The 26,216-nt window shown below is 40.5% G+C and overlaps 1 protein-coding gene and 1 pseudogene across 21 annotated transcripts in view; both read left to right on the forward strand.

Moving 5' to 3' along the window:
- The first annotated feature begins 2,065 nt into the window (after positions 1-2,065).
- Positions 2,066-26,216, forward strand: part of ANK2 (ankyrin 2) — a 571,823-nt gene continuing 547,672 nt past the window's right edge. For all 21 annotated transcript variants that reach the window (XM_065545385.1, XM_065545376.1, XM_065545380.1 and 18 more), the window contains exon 1: positions 2,066-2,226. The gene's annotated coding sequence lies outside the window, so the exon portion shown is untranslated. The remainder of the gene's footprint in view (positions 2,227-26,216) is intronic.
- On the forward strand, positions 2,087-11,116 carry LOC102128188 (transcription initiation factor TFIID subunit 4B pseudogene; annotated as a pseudogene).

Consider the following 26,216-nt stretch of genomic DNA (forward strand, 5'->3'; position numbering starts at 1 on the left):
TTGTAGCCAAGTTGGACGAAAGTGTGGGTAACCTGGGTCCCTACTATTTGTGATTTTTATTTGAAGTCGGGGGCAATCTTGTGGGACTGAGTCCTTAACCTGTAGTGTCTGCGTCAATTCTGGGTAGTCAGTGCCAGAATTGAATTAAATTGTAGGGCACTCAGCTGGTGTCTGCAGAAAATTGGGAAATTTCTTGATGTGAAAAACCCACATATCTGGTGTCAGAGATGTTCTGTTTCAGTAGAAACAGTAGTAGACTTGAACAGTTTTATTCTTTATATAGCTTATTTCCAATGGAGAACAAATGGAAATCAAGTGCCCGTGGAATCTCATACTGAATTCCACAGTCACAAGCATCCTGGTCATCTCAGGGGGAAATATCACACACTTGGTACAAAGCAAATAGATGAGTTAAATATTATATATTAAATGGCAAATTTATTATGATATTAGTGATTATATAATTATTAGATTGAATTATTTCAATAAAAAACATGTGAATACTATTATGTTGATTACAATATCAAATAATGATATTATAGCCTTAGTTAACATATAATAAAATGGCACAATTCACTTTAAATATAAGGAACAAAGACAAAATAATGAAAACCAAGGGTTTGCATATTTTGTGATTATTTTATAGGGAATAGCTAATTATTAAACTAAGGAAAACTAAAATTATATATTTATTTTTCTACTTAAGAAGTGTCTTGGCTGGGCACGGTGGCTCACGCTTGTAATCCCAGCACTTTGGGAGGCCAAGGAAGGTGGATCACCTGAAGTCAGGAGTTCGAGACCAGCCTGGCCAACATGGTGAAACCCTGTCTCTACTAATACTACAAAAATTAGCCAAGTGTGGTGGCACATGCCTGTAATCCCAGCTACTTGGGAGGGTGAGGTAGGACAATCACTTGAACCCGGGAGGGGCAGGGTGCAGTGAGCCAAGATTGTGCCACTGCACTTCAGCCTAGGGGACAGAGCAAGTGAATTCTCCTCTCTGCTACAGGAGCATCATATTTTCTGTAATTTTAGAATTACATTTCTGGTCACAGCTATCTAAGCGGGCTATGATTTTGTTTCATAAAGTCTTAATGATTTTGAGTATTCTTACCTTAAAGGTTACCATTTATCCTAATGAAATTAAGATAAAATGTGATTTTGTTACCAGCCTTTAGATTCATATTAGCCACAGAACATTTTATAAGGATCCTTGATAAGGCTCTTACTTCTTGTCTTATCACAGAAGTAGAATTAGAAGCTCTGTGACAAATATCCAACCCCTCCACCATTTGATAATCTGTTTTTGGACTAGGTATGTAATAGGTGATCAATAAATGATTACTGAATGAATGAATGTAAGCCTGAATGGATGGTTCTGACTTCCTGTCTGCTTATCTGCCTGTCTAGGTCTGTATGTCTATTTCTGTTGGACTTTGTGTGAATCCTCTCAAAATATAATTATTGTATATTGCACTGAGTCTAAGGGTTACCTCCCTGAGATCGTCCATGAACTAAACTCAGTGGTGACTGGCTTAAAACACACACACACACACCCCACCTACCAATATTTTATGACTTAAACATATATATAGCATATATATGTGTATATAGATATATATATATATATAAACTCTTATATAAAAGATGATCTACTGAAAGGCGGTGGGATATGATGGTGGTAGTGATTTATAGATGAAATCACCCCCACAGCATTGGCATCTTGGCAGTAGCTCGTTCCTCAGCTTCCCTGAACTAGGCGTGGAACTCCAGTTACTTCCCATATATCTGATACATTTAGGCTGCAACAAAGTCAAGTGCTTTTCTTGCTTATTTTTTTTCCTTCTTTGAGAACAGAAGACACCAGAAAAAAAATATTTTGTGAGAAAACAACAGTTCCTTACTCTGTACCACCTGCTTAAATGCAAACCAAAGGCACCCAAATGATGCAACCCATGAGTGTGGAAGAGGCTGGCGGATGGGCTGTCACGTCTGGCTGATCTGATGTCAGAGCAGATCATGTGGTGCTCTGTGGGCAGCTGGGACTGGCCCGCCGAAAGCACATGGATTACAGTCTGAGGCTGTAATGGGAAAGTCGGTTCCTGGGCTGCTGTCTCATAGACATCAGCTTGCAGGGAAGCTGGGGGCTCTCCGACTTGCCCTGCTCCGGGGCCCCTCCTGCTGCGTGACTCACAGGCACATTGCAGAGAGAAGCTGCCGCTCCCAGTAAGTGCTTAAAGAAGGTCTTTATTCAGAGCATTTTGGAAGCGGGGAGGAAGTGTTTGTGTTGATAGGGGGTGCTGGAAGCCTTTGTAAAACCCCCTCCTTGGATCTGGGCTGGGCAGCGGCGCTTTCCATGCCATTCTGGAGTTCAAAGGCAGCGCTGATGTGCAAATGTTCCCCAGCCCTGGTTTTGGTTTGTTCTCCATGTGATGTGTTTTTCTGATTTGCATTTTCTCTTTCTTTAACCGTAGGGCAGATTTTTGAGATCTGGTTAAAGTGAATTGATTTCAGATTCCCAGCCCCGGAGTGGACTTGGTGCTCCCTGTATGATAAGCAGGGAGAGGGGCAAGAGGGTGGTGGCTCTTTTGGTCAGAATCACTGCTTGTGTGAAGACACTGACTGTGTCTGTGCCGGAGAAAGTGGTTGCCACCCCTTCTCTGCACTGGGTGAGTGGGTGGTGTGAGAGAAAGCGGGGGCGAACCAGCAGTGACGAGATTTGATTAGTTTTTGGTAAACAGCAGTGCTATTAGTATATTGCCTTTTTCTTACGGTCAAAATTTATATTAAATAGTGTCAGCTGGCAGAACAGGTGCTGGCAGTGGAAGAATGATGGAGTTCTTTCTCCCTTTCCCAGCTAGTGAATTGCCTTTCCTGCATCGAAAGCCCAATTAAGGAGTAGAGAGAAATGTGACAGATACAGATTTCTGAGCACTGTTTTTTTGTTTGTTGGTTTGTTCTTTTGTTTGGTTTTTATTTTTTATTCTTAGCAAGCACCATATTTCCACCCGCATGCATCAGGAATGATTCTCACCTTGACGATGTCTTAGGTGTGGCCTTTTTGGAGAGCAAAGGAATAAATTCGATAACATCCTTCTCTTCCTTCTGAGCATATAACATTAAGTTTGTTTTAGAGACTGAAAATAAATGTGTGTGGTTGGAAGGGGATATAAAGGGGAATTTAGAAGAACAGATTGTTTATTTGCCCTGGCACTTTTCTGTGAACACTTGATAGAGTTCTAGGTCAAGGTGTATGGTGTCCCCTTGAGGGATAATAGGCAAATAATTAGGCTATGTCTTTAAGCATTGGAAAATCTTTATTTTTTTAAGGAACAGAACCTGGTCTTTTCTGTGAATCTCTGCACAAACCATAGGCTTTGGGGCCAAACACTGATTCCAGAGACACTTAGGCATTGAAGAAACTTTTGGGTGAGAAAGATGATGGTATGAATGCAAAGAAAATATGCTTAGATGGGTTTTGTCCTTCTTTTTTTTTTTTTTTTTAAGCCTTTTGCAGTATATGGTTTAAGTCACAGAACAACAAACAACAGAAGAGAGCGTGCCCCACCCATAGTGTTGTGAACATGGATGATTCCCCTCCCATTCTATTCCACTGAACTGCATAAACACCACCACAGAGACAGTTCTAATTCATCTTTTGAACCCTGTATGTTACAGGTACAAGCCATATAAAATGAAGACATAGAAAAATGGAAGATCCTCCCATCCCACCCTACTTTCTCCTCCTTCCATATTGTTGAGTAAAGCTAGATTTATCCTGGGAAGGGTCTCCATCCCTGCTTGTAATTTTGTTAGCCATTTCGTGTAGGCGAGCACGGTGTGAGGATTTCAGAGGTAGTCTTCCTGATCTGGCCCTCTGTCCCTGCCTAGACCACACCCCCTTTTTTGGCCACATGCCTAAAACTCTTTCTGAAGGGGAGTGTGATAAAACGATGCCCATCCTTGGGCACATGGATTCCTCCGTCACATAAACCGAAGAGCCCTGATTTCTCTGCAGACACACATTTCCTGCTTCTCAGGGTGAAGATACCCAGTTATGGGGTTTTAGAATTCCTTTTCTTTAAAGATTAACACAGTAATGTGAAAAGAAATGGAAGAAAATTATCCATTTTTCCATCTCACTCACACAACTCTGTTTAATGTCCTGTATTCTCTTCCTGTCTTTATCATCACATTAGGCTAGCTATGTTTAATGCAGAGGGGCTATCCACACTCCTCCAGATTTCTACTTTTCAGGGAAGGCACCTGTAGTTACAGACTTAGAGCTGGACCAGACCCTATTAGGACTGATAGTTCAGCCGTATTTCACAGAGGGTAAAGCTGGCCAGAGTTACACATCTGTTGAGTGAGAGTTGGGACCAGAACCCAGATTGCCTGACTGTCCAGTGCTCCTTCTGCAATCATGAAACCTAAGGAGAGAACATTTTCTTTAAAAAGTAGGTGTTTTTTTCAATTTCTGGTTCTTTTTTATTTTATTTAAAATGCTGTGTAATTATTAGCATAGTAAAATGACTGTAATTTCACTGTCTTTCCTGAAGAATGTCTTGCAATAGATTGGAAAGTCAAGTTTGTTTTTTTAATTAGAGACAGGTTCTTGCTGTGTTGTCCAAGCTGGACTCAATTCCTGGGCTCAAGTAATCCTCCTGCCTTAACCTCCCAAGTAGCTGGGATTACAGGCATGAGCCACTGTGCCTAGCTTTGCCTTTGTTTTTCTGTTTGTTTTTGGAGATAGGGTTTCTCTTTGTTGCCCAGGCTGGAGTGCAGGGGCGTGACCATAGCCCATGTAACCTTAAACTTGGGCTCAAACAATCCTTCAGCCTTAGACTCCTAAGTGGCTGGGACTACAGGTGCATGCTGCTATGCCGGGATAATTTTAAAAATTTTTTGTGGACATGGAGTCTTGCTATGTTGTCAGGGCTAGTCTGGAACTCCTGGGCTCAAGTGGTCCTACTGTGTTAGCTTCCCTAGTAGCTGGGATTACAGGCATGCACCATCCCACCTAGTTCAGATTGGAAAATCTTTACAGAGAAAATTAAGTTCTATTTTCTTAGGAAAGTAGCATGTTTATATTCTTTGTGGGTCATCTGATGAAATCTCAAATACCTGATTGTTACAGTTTTCTAATCTTGGCTTTCTGAGAATGTAGACCACCCTTTTTTTTTTTTTTTTTTTTTTTTTGATACTGGGACTCAGTCTGTCACCCAGGCTGGAGTGCAGTGGTGTGATCACAGCTCATGAAACCTTGAACTCTTGGGCTCAAGTGATCCTCTCACCTCAGCCTTTTAAGTAACTGGGATTATAGACAAGCACCACTATGCTGTCTTCTACCCTAATTAATAAGGGGATTATTGTTTAGTTATGGCAAACCACATACCACGAGAACATTTAGAAGCTTCATTCTATTTGGGTGGTTTTCTGAATCATATAATTTTTTTTTTTTTTTTTTTTTTTTTGAGACAGGGTCTGTCTGTCACCCAGGCTGGAGTGCATTGGTGCAATCTTGGCTTAATGCCACCTCCACCTCCTGGGCTCGTCATCCTCCTATCTCAGCCCTACCAAGTAGCTGGGATCACAGGTGCACGCCACCACACCCAGCTAACTTTTGTATTTTTTGTAGACACAGGGTTTCACCTTGTTGCCCAGGCTGGTCTTGAACTCCTGGGCTCAAGTGATCCACCTGCCTCAGCCTCCCAAAGTGCTGGGATTACAGGCATGAGCCACTGCGCCTAATTTTCTTTCTTTATACAAACCTATTCATGGTGACATATTTAAAAACCATTTAAGGGGCTGGGCGCGGTGGCTCACGCCTATAATTCTAGCACTTTGGGAAGCCGAGGTGGGAGGATCACAAGGTCACGAGATTGAGACTATCCTGGTTAACACTGTGAAACCCTGTCTCTACTTAAAAAAAAAACAAACAAAAATTAGCCGGGCTTGGTGGCATGTGCCTGTAGTCCCAGCTACTCAAGAGGCTGAGGCAGGAGAATCTCTTGAATCCGGGAGCCAAGATTGCGCCACTGCTCTCCAGCCTGGGCGACAGGCCGTCTTTAAAAAAAAAAAAGAAAAAAAAAGAAAAGAAGAAAAAGAAAAGCAACAACAAAAAAACCATTTAAGGCCAGGCATAGTAGCTCATGCCTGTAAATTCTAGCTCTTTGGGAGGCCGAGGAGGGCAGATTGCTTGAGGTCGGGAGTTCGAGACCAGCTTGGCCAATATGACGAAACCTTGTCTTTGCTAAAACTACAAAAATTAGTTGGGGGTGGTGGCATGTGCCTGTGGCCCCAGCTACTTGGAGGGGTGAGGTAGGAGGATGGCTTCAAACCAGGAGGCAGAGGTTGCAGTGAGCCAAGATCACAACCTGCACTCCAGTCTGGGTGACAGAGTATCACCCTGTCTCAAAAAAAAAAAAAAAAAAAAAAAAAACCTGAAAAAATAAAAACAAAATAAAAAACATTTAAAAGATGTTTAATTCAAAATAAAATTTCAGATTAATTTTTTCCCTGTTGAGATCAATGCTAGGCCCACAAGAGATTTTAAAAAAATACTTGTTCATTGAATGATAGAACAAATATATAGAACATTGCAATTCTTGCTTATGAGTATAATGAGATTTAAAAGGTAATCCAACATTATGCTGTTCCACAATGTTATTAGAATGCCCATCTGTTAATTATTCAATCTTATTTTGGTAAGGGTAAGACTACCACGTATTTGCTTAAAATAATGCAGATATGAATAAATATCATAGATAATTCACCTGTGTTGATGCTATTTGTAAAAGCAATAAACACAAAGTTAGATTGGGTGTTGTTTAATTACAATTGTTGGAAGTCTCAGATTCAGTACAGAGGCCCTCTGATTATATCCTGGATATGCAATAGTCAGTTTCTACTGGTTGAGTGGGGATATCTCTTTATTGTAGACATTAAACTATAGTGATATATTGGGAGAAATTAGTTCTGGTGGCTTTGAGTGGTTTCAAAAAGAATAATTGGGACACTGTTCTAAACAGCCAGCACTCTCTAGCTCAGAAACAAATGGCTGCATGTGTGACATTTCTAAATGGTGACATCTTCAAGGAACTCTTTAAATGGTTACTTATTTTAAGCTTCAGGTTATGAAGGAAAGAAAAAATTAGGCAGGGGATATTAGTTGTTAATGCTCCTAATATGAACAGATAGAAACTTCAGATAAAGATATCATTTATTTCAAAAAGATGTAACTAAGAGGAAATGCAAAAAAAAAAAAAAAAAAAAAAAAAAGGCAAAGTTCAGTAAAGTAAATAGCTGCTGTACTAATTGTAAATTTCACTCTTTGAGGTCTTGGGTGCCTTTAACCGATTCCATTTAGGCAGAAAGCACAAGCAAATATCTCTTGTAAACAAAGCAACAAATTTAAGTTAATGCTAATGCGTTCACAGCCAGAGCCAAAAGTTTTTCAGGGTTATTATAACACACTGGGCTCTCAGCCCATCCATCTAAATGTCCAAAGTAGACTAAAGTTATGGATCAGCCCATTGTATATACCATCCCACATGAGAGCCAGATGCTACTGTTTACTGTGCTAGTGACTTAGCCAGATTCAATGTGAAATTTGAGATTACTGTTTGGGGTCCCTGGAAGTTATAGATGGATTTTTCTGATCATGGATTTAGGCTTCTATACTTCAATCTGTTTTGATTAATGCCGATTTTTTTTTAAGGACAATTTTTTAAACCTAATTTATACCCTAAACTTTAGATGGAGAGTTTCCTTATAAAAATTGGGTTCATTTATTGTCTTTGGACCTTGGATGTGTTGTAGGTCTTCAGCATCTATCTATCTATCTATCTATCTATCTATCTATCTATCTATCTATCTATCGATCGGGAGACAGGGTCTTGTTCTGTCACCCAGGCTGGAGGGCAGTGGTGTGATCATAACTTACTGCAGTCTCGCTCTTGGCCTCAAGCGATTTTCCTGCCTCAGCCTCCTGGGTAACTAAGATGACAAGACTACAGGAGAGTGACAGGACTACAACCATGACAAGTTAATTTTTAAGTTTTATTTTTGTGTAGACAGGGTGTTGTTCTGTTGTCCAGGCTGGTCTTGAACTCCTGGCTTCAAGCAATCCTCCTGCCTTAGCTTCCCAAAGTACTGGGATTACAGGTGTGAGCCACTGTACCCTGCCTTTAGCATATTTTTATTCTTTGTTTTGAGGATGGAAAAGAAGCCATGGAATTCTATTGCACAGCAACTACACTAGAAAATGTAATTATAATGCAGATTTTAAGATGATTTGGTAAAAAACCAGTTCTGTGTATATTGAGAAAAAGACTATCCACTGTCTTAAGAAAATGTGGCACATATACACTATGGAATACTATGCAGCCATACAAAAGGATGAGTTCATGTCCTTTGTAGCACATGGATGAAGATGGAAACCATCATTCTGAGCAAACTATCACAAGGACAGAAAACCAAATACCACATGTTCTCACTCATAGGTGGGAATTGAACAATAAGAACACTTGGACACAGGGTGGGGAACATCACACACTGGACCTGTCATGGGGTCGGGGGAGGGAGGAGATATACCTAATGTAAATAACAAGTTAACGGGTGCAGCACACTAACACGGCACATGTATACATATGTAACAAACCTGCCTGTTGTGCACATGTACCTTAGAACTTAAAGTATAATTTAAAAAATAACAAATAATAAATTAAAAAAAAGAAAAAAGAAAAAGACTATCCAGTGTCCTCAGTTGGAAAGAAAATTTCATCATTCAAGACCCAGTATTATCAGATTTTGTTGACATAGTTAGATCCCTTATCCCTTAACCCTCTCCGATTTGGTTTATGTCCTTTTCATCCAATTAAACGGTTTTTTGAGGAAGTATCACAAGTAATGATAATACTATCAATAATACTACCAATACTACAACAGCAACTGTTGTAGGGAAGGAAAGATTTCTTTTCCTCATCCATTGCTAAGTTCATGGCTGAGGCACCTATAACAAAAGACAGATTAACCAGAGAAAATCATAAACCAAATTCATTTAATTAATATGTTTACATGACATAAAAGCCTTCAGAAATGAAGACCCAAAGAAACAGGTACATTTGTACATTTTTGTGCTTAGGGTTGATGAAGAGTAGACAGTTGTGGAAAAGTATGATTGGACAAAGGAGGTGTGATCTAATGGTAATAAACTGGGGGACTTAGCTAGACCTGTGTGTTCAGATTTGTCTCTGTGTCCCTGTGCCTTTGGAGATAAGAACATTCCTTTCCTCCAGATATAGGGTGGGCACCTCTCCATGAGAGCCTCAGGAAGGTCAAATAATTGTTTTTTGGCTTACTTCAGGGGAGAAAGGCAAGAGAAAGTCAGCGAGTAACTTTTCTGCTTCTACTGCTTCCTCAAATGCCAAAGTGCCGTATTTTGGGGTAGCACATCCTGAACCCCATCACTGCTAAATGCTGAGCACTTTCCATACGCAAGACCCTGCACTAATACTTCACTTATTTATGGACGTTTCATAGATGGTATGATGAACTTGCCCCAAATGTGTGACTTGTCATTTGAGAATCCAGTCTGTCTAGACTTTTTAAGTCTAAGGCCTATCTCATAACCTGTTGTTACTGTTTTGACTATAAATTTCTACAGAGTTGTGTAGTCTGTTTTGCTTCAGACTTCAAAACCACTTGTGACATCTGTACCAAACACAGTGACAATGGTCTCATTGCAACCTGAAAAGCCAGTTGTCCCTGGAACAGCAGTAACACTGTCCCTTCCAGCAGTAACTTCTGAAGAATCTTCAGGTGCAGCTATTTTGTCTTCCATCTGTGAAACCTGTTGTTACTTCTGCCGGGACCGCATCTGACAAGCCTGTTATTGGCACTCCAATTCAAATCAAACTTGCCCAGTTGGGCCCTGTCCTTTCACAACCAGCTGGGATTCCATAGTTAGTTAAAGTCAAGCAACTAGTAGTTCAGCAGCCTTCAGGAGGCAATGAAAAACAGGTGACCACACTTTCACATTCCTCAGCATTGACCATTTAGAAATCTGGATAGAAGACGATGCCAGTGAACACTGTAATACCTACCAGTCAGTTTCTTCCAGCTTCCATTCTAAAGCAAATTACTCTGCCAGGAAATAAAATTCTGTCGCTTCAAGCATCTCCTACTCAAAAAAATAAAAGAGAATGGAACAACATACTTCAGGGATGAAGATGACATCAATGATGTGACTTCTATGTCAGGGGTCAAACTTAATGAAGAAAATGCCTGTATCTTAGCAACAAACTCTGAATTGGTTGGCACACTCATTCGGTCATGTAAAGATGAACCATTTCTTTTTATTGGAGCTCTACAAAAGATAATGTTAGACATTGGTAAAAAGCATGACATTACAGAACTTAACTCTGATGCTGTGAACTTGATCTCCCATGCAACACAGGAACAATTACGAGGCCTTCTAGAAAAACTGACTGCAGTTGCTCAGCATCGGATGACTACTTACAAGGCAAGTGAAAATTACATCCTGTGTAGTGATACCAGGTCACACACACCTTAAATTTCTTGAAAAGCTGGATCAATTGGAGAAGCAGAGAAAGGATTTAGAAGAAACAGAAATGTTACTTAGGGCAGCCAAGAGTCGTTCTAATGAAGAAGATCCAGAACAGCTGAGATTAAAGCAGAACGCCAATGAGTTACAGCATTTGGAACTTGAACAGATGCAGCATAGAGATGCTAATCTCACAGCTCTTGCAGCTATTGGACCAAGGAAGAAGAGACCACTAGAACTTGGAAGTGAGGGCTTAAAATACAACCTTCTTGCTTCTGGGACATCCAGCCTAACAAGTCACCAAACTGTTGCTTCGTCCAAGAATCTGCCTCAGGGACTTGATATTTTGTATGGACAGGAGCAGGAGATGAAGTATTCTCGAGTTCTATACCTGGCCCTTCTGAAGTGACCACTCCACTCTCCATCCAGATCCTTGCTATTTACTGCCAAGGAAGACACAAAGAGCATTGTTGCACTGTCCTCAAATTTCAGTTTCTGGAAAATAATCACCAATACGAAAGAGCAAATGAATGGAAAAACATTTCATGCTCATGGATAGGAAGAATCAATATTGTTAAAATGGCCATACTGCCCAAATCAATTTACGGATACAACACTATTCCTATTTAAGTGCCAACACTATTTTTTACAGAACTAGAAAAAGCTATTCTAAAATTCATATGGAATAACAAAAGAGCCAGAATAAACAAAGCAATCCTAAGCAAAAAGAACAAAGCTGGGGGCATTACCCTGCTCATCTTCAAACTATACCACAGGCTACAGTAACCAAAACAGCATAGTATTGGTACAAAGACAGACATAGAGGCTAATAGAACAGGTTAGAGAACACAGAAATAAAGTCGCAAACCTACAACCATCTGATCTTCAACAAAGCCTACAAAAATAAGCATTGGGGAAAGGATTCCCTATTCAATAAACACTGCTGGGATAACTGGCTAGCCATATGCAGAAGACTGAAACACGACCCCTTTCTTTCACCATATACAAAAATCAACTCAAGATGAATTAAGGACTTTTTTTTTTTTTTTTTGAGACAGAGTCTTGCTCTGTCACCCAGGCTGGAGTGCAGTGGCATAATCTCGGCTCACTGCAAGCTCCGCCTCCCGAGTTCAAGCAATTCTCTTCCTCGGCCTCCCGAGTAGCTGGGATTACAAGCACCCACCACCACGCCTGGCTAATTTTTGTATTTTTAGTAGAGAGGGGGTTTCACCACCTTGGCCAGGCTGGTCTTGAACTCCTGACCTCGTGATCCACCTGCCTTGGCCTCCCAAAGTGCTGGGATTATAAGCGTGAGTCACCGTGCCCGGCCGAATTAAGGACTTAAATATAAAATCTGAAACTATAAAAACCCTAGAAGAACACAGAAAGTGCAATTCTAGACACAGGCTCTGGCAAAGATGTCATGACAAAGATTCCAAAAACAATTGCAATAAAACCAAAAATTGACAAATGGGACCTAATTAAAGTAAATGATGTTTGCACAGCAAAGGAAACTATTAACAGAGTAAACAGACAACCTCCAGAATGGAGGTTTGCAAACTATGTATCCAGCAAAGATCTATGTATCCAGCAAAGGTCTAATACCTGGAATCTATAAGGCACTTAAAGCAAAAAACAAACAACCCTATCAAAAAATGGGCAAAGGAGGCTGGGTGTGGTGGTTCACACCTGTAATTCCAGCTCTTTGGGAGGCGGAGGCGGATGGATCACTTGAGGCCAGGAGTTCAAGAACAGGCTGGCCAGTATGGTGAAACCCCATCTCTGCTAAAAGCAAAACAAAAATTAGCTGGGCGTGGTGGCGCTTGCCTGTAATCCCAGGTATTTGTGGGGCTGAGGCACAAGAATTGCTTGAACTCAGGAGGCAGAGGTTTCAGTGAGCTGAGATCATGCCACTGCATTCTAGCCTGGGTGACAGAGTGGGACTCTGTCTCAAAAATATAAATAAATACATAAATACATAAATAAATACAGTGCAGTTTAAATCCAATGTTTGTTTGTTGGATTTATGTCTAGATAATCTGTCCAATGCTGAGAGTAGAGTGTTTAAGTCCTGAACTATTACTGTATTAGAGTCTATTTCTCCCTTTATATCTGGGTGTTTTGGTGTTGGGTACACATACATTTACAATTATATTTATTACATCCTCAGGCCTGGTGCAGTGGCTCATGCCTATAATCCCAGCACTTTGGGAGGCCAAGGTAGAAGGATTGCTTTGAGACCAGGAGTTAGACTAGCCTGGGCAACATAGTATAAGCCCATCTCTACAAAAAAAAAAAGAAAAAGAAGGGGCAAAGGACGTGGAGAGACACTTCTCAAAAGAGGACACACAGGCGGCCAACAGGCATATGAAAAAAAATTCTCAAAACTAATTATTAGAGATGTGTAAATCAAAACCACAATGAAATATCATCTCACACCAGTTAGAAGGGCTACTATGAAAAAGTCAAGGCTCACACCTGTAATCCCAGCACTTTGGGAGGCCGAGGCAGATAGATCACAAGGTCAGGAGATTGAGACCATCCTGGCTAACACGGTGAAATCCCATCTCTACTAAAAATACAGAAACAAAATTAGCTGGGCGTGGTGGTGGGCGCCCCTAGTTCCAGCTACTCGGAAGGCTGAGGCGGGAGAATGGCGTGAACCCAGGAGGTGGAGCTTGCAGTGAGCAGAGATCGTGCCACCGCACTCCAGCCTGGGCAACAGAGTGAGACTTGGTCTCAAAAAAAAAAAAAAAAAAAAGTAAAAAATAATAGATGCTGGTGAGGTTGCGGAGAAAAGTGAACACTTATACACACTGCTGGTGGGAATGTAAACTAGGTCAACCACTATGGAAAGCAGTTTGAAGATTTCTCAAAGAACTTAAAAGAGAGCTACCCTTTGACACAGCATCTCATCACTGAGTATATAACCAAAGAAACATAAATTGTTCTACCATCAAGTCATATGCAAACATATGTTCATTGCAGCGCTGTTCACAATAGCAAAGACATGGAATCAACCTGAAAACCTATCAACAGTGGACTGGGTAAATAAAATGTGGTACATACACAACATGGAATACTACACAGTCATTAAAACGAATGAGATCATGTTCTTTGCAGCAATATAGATGGAGCTGGAGGCCATTATCCTAAGCAAATTAACACAGTAACAGGAAACCAAATACCAGATGTTCTTATTTGTAGGTGGAAGCTAAACGTGGAGTACAAATACACATGGACACAAAGAAGGGAACAGTAGACACTGGGGTCTACTTAAAGGTGGAGTGTGGGAGGAGAGTGAAGATTGATACTTTTCGGTTACTATGGTTATTACCTGGGTAACAAAATAATCTATACACCAAACCCCTGTAACATGCAATTTTTTTTTTTTTTTTTTTTGAGACAGTCTCATTATGTCACCCAGTCTGTAGCGCAGTGCCACAATCTCAGGCCACTGCAACCTCTGCTTCCCATGTTCAAGCAATTCTCCTGTCTCAGCCTCTTGAGTAGCTAGGACTACAGGTGTGAGCCACCAACACCTGGCTAATTTTTGTATTTTTAGTAGAGACGGGGTTTCGCCATGTTGACCAGGCTGGTTTCTAAATCCTGGCCTCAAGTGATCCTCCTGCCTCGGCCTCCCAAAGTGCTGTGATTACAGGCATGAGCCACAGCACCTGGCCTATAAGACGCAATTTACTTATATACCAAACCTGCACATGTACCCCTAAAACTAAAATAAAAGTTGGAAGAAAAAAAATAGATTTTGCATCATTTTACAGTCACAAAATTATTTTATTTTGCCCGGGAAAGACTATTGTTTCTTTATATTGTATACTCTGTGCTTACTAAAACTTTGTTGATATGGATAAAAGCAGAGTCATTCAAATTGTTAAGTTATTTGTAGAGTAGTACTGCAGAATTTTAAATACCTCATCCTGATATTGTATGATATTCAATTTCAGAATAAACTAAGTCCTGTAAGAACATTTGGCCCAGATGTTACTAAAAATAATTGTTGCTCTAAAATTTCACACAGAGAATAACATTCCATGGTCTTCTACTGTTATGCGCTATTGCTTCATTTTTCCATTTGGGATTGAAAAGGAGAAATTTAGAAAAATATTTTAAAATGATACATATTCTTGCTTTATAACCTCCAATATTCTGCTTCAGTTAAATCTAAATTGTTGTAAAGAGACAACTGTATACTTGTGTTTAACCACTCATCTGTTTAAAGTATTTAGAATTTAAGTTGGAAAGAGACAAGTCCGCCTAAAGACAGATAGCAGGTAGTGTATGTACTATATGTTAGGACATGGAGCTAGGATAGGTTGGAAGGACAGAAAGTGATCTGTAGCAGCTGGATGGGAAGACTAGCTTCATTTGGACATGGGACAGTATGAAAGGTGGTCTTACTTTCAGTTTGAACCACAAGAGAAACAGAAAGAGGCTTGGTTGTTCTGATAGTGAAGGAAATTCCTTAGAAGTTTTACTGAAGAAAGCCTTGGAATACAGAATTATAAAAAGTTTTAAACAGAATAAGCCAAACATGAGGTAGTGGGTAAGGGGAGGAAATAATACGCTGAAATGCCAATCTTTAGACCACAGTAGCTCTAAAATCTAGAGCATTAGAATATTGGATTGGACAGACAGCTGGCTGGAGATGTCTGATTTTGGAACTGTCAGGGCAATTTTTGCAAGATAAATCTGATAGGTCAAAATTAGAGTAGTTTAAGCAGTGAATACTCTCATTTACACTTAATGATTAGTTTTGATGATACACGATGCGCCTAGGTGGCTGTATATTTTTTCCTTTAATTTATGAATGATTTATGTTTTAAAATACTTAATAGACTGTCCCAAATTCGAAAGGTACAAAAGGATAAATAAATCTTTCTTTATCCCTGGTGCTCCAGTTCTCCTCCTGAGAGACAACTGCTGTTTTTAATTCCATGTGTGTCTTCCGAGTATATTGTATAACTATATATATACATAGATATAACTTTTAAAACACAAATTGTAACATACTATATATACTATTCTGTGCCTTTTTTTCATTTAACATGTCTAGAAGATTATTCTCTGTCAGTATATACAAAGTTGCCTTACGCTTTAAAGAAATGTTTCATTATGAAAAAGTTCAGACATACACAAAACTAGAACGTATAATGGATCCCCAGGTATCCATTACCCAGTTCAACACATATATCAATATTTTGACATTCTTACTATGTATTAGATGATATTAAAAATTATTAACTTTGTCAGGTGAGATAGTGGCTTGGTGGTTATATTTTAAAAATGTTCTTAGAGAAGCATCTGGAAATATTTATGACTGAAATGATATGTTCTCTGACGTTTGAGATCTACTTTAAAATACACCAGAAGAAAAAAGTATGTGTGGAAGGAATAGCTTGAACCAAGATTGGCAAAATGTTGAAGTTAAGTGCATGCAGATTCATTATATCATTTTCTCCTCTATTGTGTATGTTAGAAAATTTCTATAATAAGAAATACATTTGCCAATCTGGTTCCATCTATAGCTCTCCCCTTTTTTGGAAGTATTTTAAAATGAATCCTAGATATTATGTAATTTCACCCATAAATACTTCTGTATGTATTTCTAATATTATAAGGACTTAAAAAAACACTACAAAGCCATTATCACATCTCAGAAAATTAACAGTAATCTTAGTATAATCCAATATCCAGTCAATTTTCCAATTGCTCTGATTTCCTCCAAAATGTCTTTTTGCAGTTGCATTATTTAAGAGTCAAATTAGGTTCATATATGGCATGTCTTAGGTCTTTCTTGATCTTTAGTAATCAGACATTATAAAAAATTAGATTTTTAAAAAACAGACACTTACTTCATTGAGAAACTGGCTTATCTGTTCTGTAGAAGGCCCCACCTTGAGGATTGTTTTTTGTTTTTTGTTTTTTTTGAGATGGAGTCTTGCTCAGTCACCAGGCTAGAGTGCAGTGGTGTTATCTCTGCTCACTGCAACCTCTGTCTCCTGGGTTCAAGTGATTCTCCTACCTCAGCCTCCTGAACTACAGGCGCACACCACCACGCCCAGCTAATTTTTGTATTTTTTTTTTTTAGTAGAGATGGGGTTTCACCATGTTGACCAGGATGGTCTTGATCTCTTGACCTTGTGATCCACCTGCCTCAGCCTCCCAAAGTGCTGGGATTACAGGCGTGAGCCACCACGCCCAGCTCACCTTCTGGATTTGACTGGTTGTTTCCTTCAGGTGTGGTTCAATTTGTTCCTCTATCCCTTATATTTGAGTCTTGATTAGATTCACTTTCAGTATGTTGCCAAGACTCCTTCATAGGGGGTGCTTGTTCTGCTCTTCCTGCTGTATCATCTCAGGAGGCCCACCAGTCTCATGTTTCACTTTGAGTGGTACTAAGATTTAGGAGAGGATTTGGGTGGTGTCAGCCTCATCTGCCATCAACATTTCACTTGATGTTTTTGGCATGCAATGATTATTAATGATTGAGTCCATTATTTCATTAGGGATTACAAAACAATTTTTATTTTTATTTTATTTTAGTTTTTTTTTGAGATGGAGTATCACTCTCTTTCCCAGTCTGGCAATCTCGGTTCACTGCAAGCTCCGCCTCCTGGATTCATGCCATTCTCCTGACTCAGCCTCCCGAGTAGCTGGGACTACAGGTGCCCGCCACCACGCCTGGCTAATTTTTTGTATTTTTAGTAGAGACGGGGTTTCACTGTGTTGGCCAGGATGGTCTCGATCTCCTGACCTCATGATCCACCCACCTCAGCCTCTCAAAGTGCTGGGATTACAGGCGTGAGCCACTGCGCCCGGCCACGATTTTTAAATTCTTACATTCTGTTTATACTTATTATTTGGAATTGTTCTGCAAAGAAGTTTCCTTCATAACTATTTGATAAACCAAAGTATACAGTTGGCTTATTCTTTTTAATAACCACATAGCATTTTATTGTACTATAATTTAATTGGTCATCTATTATTTAAAGTATTTACTCTTTTTGGTTTGTTTACATTTTTTCCAACTGTATTTTCTCATATACTTATGCATTTACAATGAATAGTAAGCTATATAATTTTATAGTTACATTTTAATGGAAAAATAATTATCAGACTTTTTCTCTCTGTGTGTATGAATTTAGTATAAATATAAGAGGCCAAACCTGTATTTTAACCCTTGGTTGGTTACTTATTTATCACATGATGATGGGGAAATTATCCTTTCTTTTTTCTTTCTTTCAATTTATTCTTTGAAAGCCTCATTTTCTTAATTAATATACTGAGAATAATAACCAATTTCCAGAGTGTTTTAAGGATTAAATTAAAAAACTATCAAAATGCTTGGTAAAGTTCTTAGCATAGAGTAAGTGCTCATTAAAATGAACTTTCTGCTAAAATTTGAGGGATACGTGGAATAGCACATGCAAATTCTATTGGATAGGGCTTAGCAAATAGATGTTCAATAAATAGTGCCACTTTTCTCCATTTCTTAATTTTTCCCCAATCTGAGTAGTAGTGAAGATTACTTTTTTTCCCTAGGCTGTTTTCAGGAGTAATAAATAAATAAACCTTAGGTGCCCTGAGTTTTTTGCTGTGAAAGATCATTCTTCTGTTGGCCTTTATGGAGGCTTATCTGGAATTGCTGGGTCACGGCTTTCTATCCTGGGAGGCTGATATGGTTTGGCTTTGTGTCCCCACCCAAATCTCATCTCAAATTATAATCCCCACATGTTGAAGGAGGGACCAAATGGGAGGTAATTGGATCATGGGGGCAGTTTCCCCCATGCTGTTCTCATAATAGTGAGTGAGTTCTCATGAGAGCTGATGGTTTTAAAGTGTGACACTTCCTTGCTCTCTCCCTCTTGCCACCGTGTGAAGAAAGTGCCTTGCTTCTCCTTCTGCCATGATTGTAAGTTTCCTGAGGCTTCCCCAGCCATTCAGAACATCTTTTATTTATAAATTACCCAGTCTCAGGTAATCTTTATCGCAGTGTGAGAAACGACTAATAAAGAGAATTGGTACCAAGGTAGTGGGGCACTGCTATAATGATAACCTGAAAATGTGGATGTAACTTTGGAACTGGGTAACAGGCAGAGTTTGAAAGAGTTTGGAGGGCTCAGAAGAAGACAGGAAGATGAAGCAAAGTTTGGAACTTCCTAGAGACTTGTTGAATGGTTTTGACCAAAATGCTGATAGTGATATGGACAATGAAGTCCAGGCTGAGGTGGTCTCATATGGAGATAAGGAACTTACTGGGAACTGGAGTAAGGGTCACTCTTGCCATGCTTTAGCAAAGAGACTGGCGGCGTTTTGCCCCTGCACTAAAGATGTGTGAAACTTTGAACTTGAGAGAGATGATTTAGGGTATCTGGCAGAAGAAATTTCTAAGCAGCAAAGCATTCAAGAGGTGACCTGGTTTTTCCTGAAAGTGCACAATGATATGTGCTCACAAAGAGATGACTTGAAATTGGAACTTATGTTTAAAAGGGAAACAGAGCATAAAAGTTTGGAAAATTTGTTGCCTGACCATATGGTAGAAAAGAAAAACCCATTTTCTGGGGAGAAATTCAAGCCAGATGCATAAATTTGCATAAGTAACGAGGAGCCAAATGTTAATCACCAAGAAAATAGGGAAAATGTCTCCAAGGCATGTCAGAGACCTTCAAAGCAGCCCCTCCCATCACAGGTGCAGAGGCCTAGGAGGATAAAATGGTTTCAGGGGCCAGGTCCAAGGCTGCTCTGCTCTGTGCAGCCTTGGGACAGGGCACCCTGCATCCCAGCAGCTCCAGTTCCAGCTGTGGCTAAAAGGGGGCCCATGTACAGCTCAATCTGTTGCTTCAGAGGGTGTAAGACCCAAACCTTGGCAACTTCCATGTGGTGTTGGGCCTGTGGGTACATAGAGGCAAGAGTTGAGGTATGGGAACCTCTGCCTCGATTTCAGAGAATGTATGGAAATGCCTGGATGTCCACACAAAAGTCTGCTGCAGCTGCAGTGGTGGAGCCCTTATGGAGAACCTCTGCTGGGGCAATGCAGAAGGGAAATGTGGGTTTGGAGACCCCACACAGAGTCCCCACTGGAGCACTGCCTAGTGAAGCTGTGAGAAGAGGGCCACCGTCCTCCAGACCCAAGAATGGTAGATCCACCAACAGCTTGCACTGTGTGCCTGGAAAAGCACAGGCACTCAGGTCAGCCCATGAAAGCAGCCTCAGGGGTTGTACCCTGCAGAGCCACAGGAGTGGAGCTGCCCATGGCCTTGGAAGCCCACCCCTTACATCAGCATTCCCTGGATGTGAGACATGGAGTTAAAGGAGGTTATTTTGGAGCTTTAAGGTTTAATGACTGCCTGGCTGGGTTTTGGATTTGTGTGGGTCCTGTGGCCCCTTTCTTTTGACCAATTTATCCCATTTGGAATGGGAACATTTACCCAATGCCTGTACCTCATTGTATCTTGGAAGTAACTAACTTGCTTTTGATTTTACAGGCTCATAGGCACAAGGGACTTGCCTTGTCTCAGATGAGACTTTGGACTTAGACTTTTGAGTGAATGCTGGGATGAGTTAAGACTTTGGGGGACTGTTGGGAAGGCATGATTGGTTTCAAAATGTGAAAATGACATGAGATTTGGGAGGAGCTAGGGGTGGAATGATATGGTTTGGCTCTGTCCCCACCAAAATCTCGTCTTGAATTGTACTCCCTACATGTTGAGGGAGGGACATAGTAGGAGGTGGATCATGGGAGCAGTTTCCCCTATGCTGTTCTTATAATAGTGAACGAGTTCTCATGAGAGCTGATGGTTTTAAAGTGCGGCACTTCCTCATTCTCTCTCTCCCTCCTGCCACTTTGTGAAGAAAGTGCCTGATTCCCCTTCCCCTTTTGCCACGATTGTAAGTTTCCTGAGGCCTCCCCAGTCATGCAGAGCTGTGAGTCAATTAAACCTCTTTTATTTATAAATTATCCAGCCTCGGTTAGTATCTTTACAGCAGTGCGAGAATGGACTAATACAGAGGCCCTGCTGCATACTGGGAAATGCCTGCTTTTCAGGCAGTCCCAATCTGGAAAGGCTCAGGTGGAATGCAGACAGCACTTCTTTAACTGAGTTGTGGAACTAGAGTGAATGTTCCTCTTCTTCTCTGTCTTGGCCTTCCTACCTCATCCTTGGTTTCCAGTTCATTTTTAGGATTAGAAAGTTATTCTAACAGGCCGGGCACAGCGGCTTATGCCTGTAATCCCAGCAGTTTGGGAGGCCAAGGTCGGTGGATCACCTGAGGTCAGGAGTTCAAGACCAGCCTGGCCAACATGGTGAAGCCCCATCTCTACTAAAAATACAAAAAATTAGCTGGGCATGGTGGCTCATGCCTGTAATCCCAGCTACTCGGGAGGCTGAGGCAGGAAAATAGCTTGAACCCAGGAGGCAGAGGTTGCCATGAGCCGAGATCATGCCACTGCACTCCAGCCTGGGTGACAGAGCAAGAGTCTATCATCCATGTCAAAGAAAAAAAAAAGAAAAAAGTTATCCTGATAAAACTCTAAATCTGTATTACTTCCAGTACTCTGTCTAAACCCACTGTGGGAATTAAAGCTGAACAGAATTATGAACAATTATTGTTTCCATGAAACACTACTTTAGAATAAATGGCACTTGCTTTACGGTTGATATGCCAAATTATCTTTTCTAGTAACTCGTAAGAATTACTGTTTCTCCTGTGCCTTTGATATTTCAGTTTCTCATAGGTTCTTCATCTTTGTAACATCTTAGGCCTTAGCTTTAGTCTTCAACTTTCCCCTATCAAATAATGGCCAAATTTTCCTCTTTCCTCTATGGACTTCTGGCATCTTCTCTTCTGTTCATTTCTCCCCTCGTTTTGTAATCTGTCCATTCTCAGAAGCACCATCTGTCCGTGAAGACATTTTGCACCCCTTGTTTGGTGACACTTTGTCCATGTGATGGATAAAGCTAGCCTTTCTCAGCATTACGTCATTTCTTTTTCCTACGTTTCTAGGTAATAGCTGACACACACTGTTCTTTCATTCACAGGTCCCAGTTTTAAAATATACAGAAGGCAGAAAGGTTAAGTGATTTGAAAATAGGTGTTGAAGATAATATAGAGTCAGCACTGCATCGTTGGAAAAGAACGATTGTCTCCCTGATGCTTAGGATCAGGCTTTTTGTTTTGTTTTGTTTTTCAATGAAATCTGCTGAAGGAGCATACACATATTTTAGTGACAGCCTGGAAAACAAGAGACATTTTTGGTCATTCTAGTGCATTCCTTCTGTCTATTTTGATGTAAGGTTATTATGAATATGTGCTGAGTCTTTAAAGAGTAGATGATGCCAAATATTTTGACACATTTGAATGGTTTTCCTAAAGTATTAAGGTGTGGTTTGGATAAAATGAATGCTATTCTGTGTATTAATTCAGATTTGGAGCATCAAAAACTGTCACAAAATGGCACTGCTTCTCAAATAAAAGGTGAAGTGTAAAGGAAAAACATCAAAGAACAAGGAAGTGGCTTATTTTTTCAATTGTTTTACAATTAATCCATGATAAGTCAGTTCAGATTTCAATGACCAGCTTTAAGGCAATAATGATCCATGTCTGTTCTTTATCCTGGGCATAGAGATTTTTTGATTGAAGGATGACTTTAAAAAGAATTATAAGCAACAGTTGAAATTTTGCCTTGCACATTCTCTGTACCACATTTCTCCTTCATGGAAAAACCTCTTAAAAATGCCTATTTGTAATCTTTCTTGGCCAGGTTTGTACTATTCTGTATGTTGAGCTATGGCCTATTGTTTCCATTCATTCGATAATAATTGTTGTGATTCATTCGATAATAATTTATTAAGCAGCTACTATATGCTAGGGCTTGTGCTATATGCTGGAGGTACGAAGATGAGTAAGACATGGTCCTGGTCCCTGTCCTTCCTCTAACAGCAGGCTTTAGATCAAACATCTCTGCTTGAACGAACAGGCTTTCCCAGTGTGGTGTGTAGATCAACTGCATATTCAGCTACTGAATCCGAATCTTGGGATGGGCTTAGGAATCTGCATTTTTGTCTGATGACTCTTATGCACTGGCTTAGGACATGGTAGGAGTGAGGTGGTTAATAGGGAGATACAGTGATATGTGATACAGCTCATTCCTCAGAGAGAGCTTCCATTCAGCTTTAATATTTCTGGGAGTTTCCTCAGGAGGGGAACAATTTGCCTGGCTTGAAGGTTATTTTGGAGGTGGCAGGCTGAAGTGCTACTGTAAGTTCTGGAATGGTGCTAATTCTGTCCTCCAGAAAATCATTTCTGGATCAAGGGGCAGATTCTGGGTTAGGTTGGGAATGCTAGATGAGGGGATAAGGGCCAAGGGCTTATATACCCAGAGGGTCCATAATGTAGCCCCTGGGGTGTCCAAAGAGGAAAAATATAGCTGACAGCTAATACCATTAGGATTCATTTAGGGAGGGAAAAATGCAAAGATAAAACAATAAGAGTTAACACATATACAATGTCTTATATGCCTCGGTGCTGTGCAAAGCACTTTACATAAATTAATTAATCCTAATAATAATCCTATGAGGTGGGTCTAGTACTATCATCCTCATTTTACAGATAAGGAAACAGAAGTTAAGTAATTTTCTCAAAGTCACACAGCATAAGCCAGGATTCCAACCCAGGGAGTGTGATGCAGAAGGTAAGCTCATTCAGTTGCTTCTTAGAAGCATCATCATTTAAAATGCAGACAGTACAGTGCGGGTTTAAACTCACACCTTTCCTACTGTTATACTTGAGTATCCATATGTTTCAGCTTTTCACCAAAATAATACCCTCCCTTCCCCATAGGCTACACAAGGAACACTTCTGGAAGTCCTGAAAACTGCCCTCTTAAATGCTTTCAGGGCTGGTTTCTTCTGTTTTAGAGAAGAAATTACACCCTTCCTTTTGCTGTTACCTTGTAATCTAGATGCATATGAAAAGCCCCTTTACAGCAGAGCTGGTCCTTCAGTGCCTGAAGTGAAGACTGGATGCACTATTTTTAGAGACAAAGCCACAAGATCTTAGTCTTTAAACAAGTGTGGATACAAGAAAACTCACAGTGCATATTTAGAAGGCTGAACAACTTTTCAGTTTCTTTTTTAAAATTTTAATTGCAGATTGGGTGTCTGAAGACTTTCATGTTGTATGTTCAGTAAATATGGGTCATTAATAAAAAGTTGAAAAAATGCTAACAAGGGAAAATACATTTGAGGCGAGTCTGAGCTTCCAACAAGGAGAGTTATTTGACTTGAGTTCTTTTTCAGGAGCTATGTAACATTATTACATATTGAGCTGATGATAGACATCTGGCATGCAAACAGATCTGAAGGTGTATTGAATTAGAAGGAAACCTGTGGACTGCGAGATGGTTCTCTCTTATTTTGTAGAATGAAGAGTGAGAGGCTGCCATTTCTTGGAAATTATGCCCAAATGGCCTGACAAGTTGGGCTTTATCCTGGCTTCCTTGTTTGGAGAATTAAACCCACAAGACATTATCTTACTGACTTATCTTACATTCTTAGGTATAGGTTTGCTTCATAAACTCTTACTGTTTTTTTTTTCTTTTTGAGACAGAGTCTCGCTCTGTCGTCCAGGTTGGAGTGCAGTGGTGCGATCTCGGCTCACTGCAAGCTCCGCTTCCCAGGTTCACACCATTGTCCTGCCTCAGCCTCCCGAGTAGCTGGGACTACAGGTGCCTGCCACCACGCCCGGCTAATTTTTTTGTATTTTTTTTTCAGTAGAGACGGGGTTTCACCGTGTTAGCCAGGATGGTCTCGATCTCATGACCTCGTGATCCACCTGCCTCGGCCTCCCAAAGTGCTGTGATTACAGGCGTGAGCTACCGCGCCCAACCCAAATTATTTTCGATGTTGACAAATATCTGGTGCTTCTCTTAAAATAACATTCCCACTGAAGAAAGCAATAGTTTAAACCTCTGAAAAATAGAGTAATGATTCGTAAGAGTTATTCCTTTACTTTAATCCAGTGGTCCCCAACCTTTTTGGCACAAGGGATGGGTTTCATGGAAGACAATATTTTCCATGGACTGGGGGGCGAAGAATGGCTTCGGGATGAAATTGTTCCACTTCAGATCATCAGGCATTAGTTAGAGATTTTTCATAAGAAGCCGGCAACTTAGATCCCTCGCATGTGCAGTTCACAATAGGGTTCGTGCTCCTATGAGAATCTAATGCCACCACTGATCTGACAGGAGGTAGAGCTCAGGCCTAAAGCTTGCTGGCCCACTGGCTGCTCACCTCCTGCTGTGCGACCCAGTTCCTATTGGGCCACGGACTCGGGATTGGGGACCGCTGCCTTAATCTATTAAGCAATTATATTAGTTTCTTGTTGCTGCTGTAACAAAGCTCTATTTAAGACAACACACATTTATTATCTTACAATCTAGAGATCAAAAATCCCAAATGAGTTTCACTAGGCTGAACGCGAGGTGCCAGCAGGGCTGTGGGCTCTCTGAAAGCTCTAGGGAGAATCTGTTTTCTTGCCTTTTCCTCTAGTTGCCTGGGGACAACCATCTTCAAAGCACACCACTCCAATCTCTGGTTCTGTTGTCACATCACCTTCTCCCTCTCTGACTCTCTTGCCTTTCTCATATAAGGAGCCTTGTATTACATTGGGTCCACCTGGATAATCCAGGATAACCTCCCCATCTCAAGATCCTTAATTTAATCACACATGCAAAGTCCTGTTTGCCATATAAAATGACATTGAAGGGTTCCAGGGATTAGGAGATGGACATGTTTGAGGACTTGGTGTTATTTTGCCTTCATGGAGATGTACAACTCAGATTTGCTAAAAGATTTTGTGTACTAGAAATTTATATTAGGCCGGGCGCGGTGGCTCAAGCCTGTAATCCCAGCACTTTGGGAGGCCGAGACGGGCGGATCATGAGGTCAGGAGATCGAGACCATCCTGGCTAACCCGGTGAAACCCCATCTCTACTAAAAAAATACAAAAAACTAGCCAGGTGAGGTGGCGGGCGCCTGTAGTCCCAGCTACTTGGGAGGCTGAGGCAGGAGAATGGCGTAAACCCGGGAGGCGGAGCTTGCAGTGAGCTGAGATCCGGCCACTGCACTCCAGCCTGGGCGACAGAGCGAGACTCCATCTCAAAAAAAAAAAAAAAAAAAAAGAAAGAAATTTATATTAAATTAGCACTTCTCCCTCAACTCTCTTTCTGTTTTCATCCCAATTACCCAGAGCTCCATTAAGAGCTCACATTTGATTTATCTGAGAACTCCCAACATCGGTATGAAGAGGCTGTGAGAACATTTTCCAGACTGAAACTCCAGTGGCCCAGCAATGTTAGGAGGTGTTCTATGTTAAAAAGTGTTCTGATGTAGATAAGATTAAAAAACATTGCATGTGCCATTCCACCCACCTTCATCTTTAATACACATTAGCATATGGGAAAGGTACTGAGAATTCTTTTTATTGTCTGTGATTCCCAAGTGTGTTTTAAAATGAATTTTTTTTTTCTTTTTCTCTCTTTTTTAGAATGCTTATGGATTACCTCAAGGAATACCAATGTATTATGTTTGAGAAATGTTGCCCTTAATGTGTTATAGTTTTTCATTCT

The sequence above is a fragment of the Macaca fascicularis genome, chromosome 5 (assembly GCF_037993035.2).
Source record: "Macaca fascicularis isolate 582-1 chromosome 5, T2T-MFA8v1.1".
Taxonomy (NCBI): Eukaryota; Metazoa; Chordata; class Mammalia; order Primates; family Cercopithecidae; genus Macaca; species Macaca fascicularis.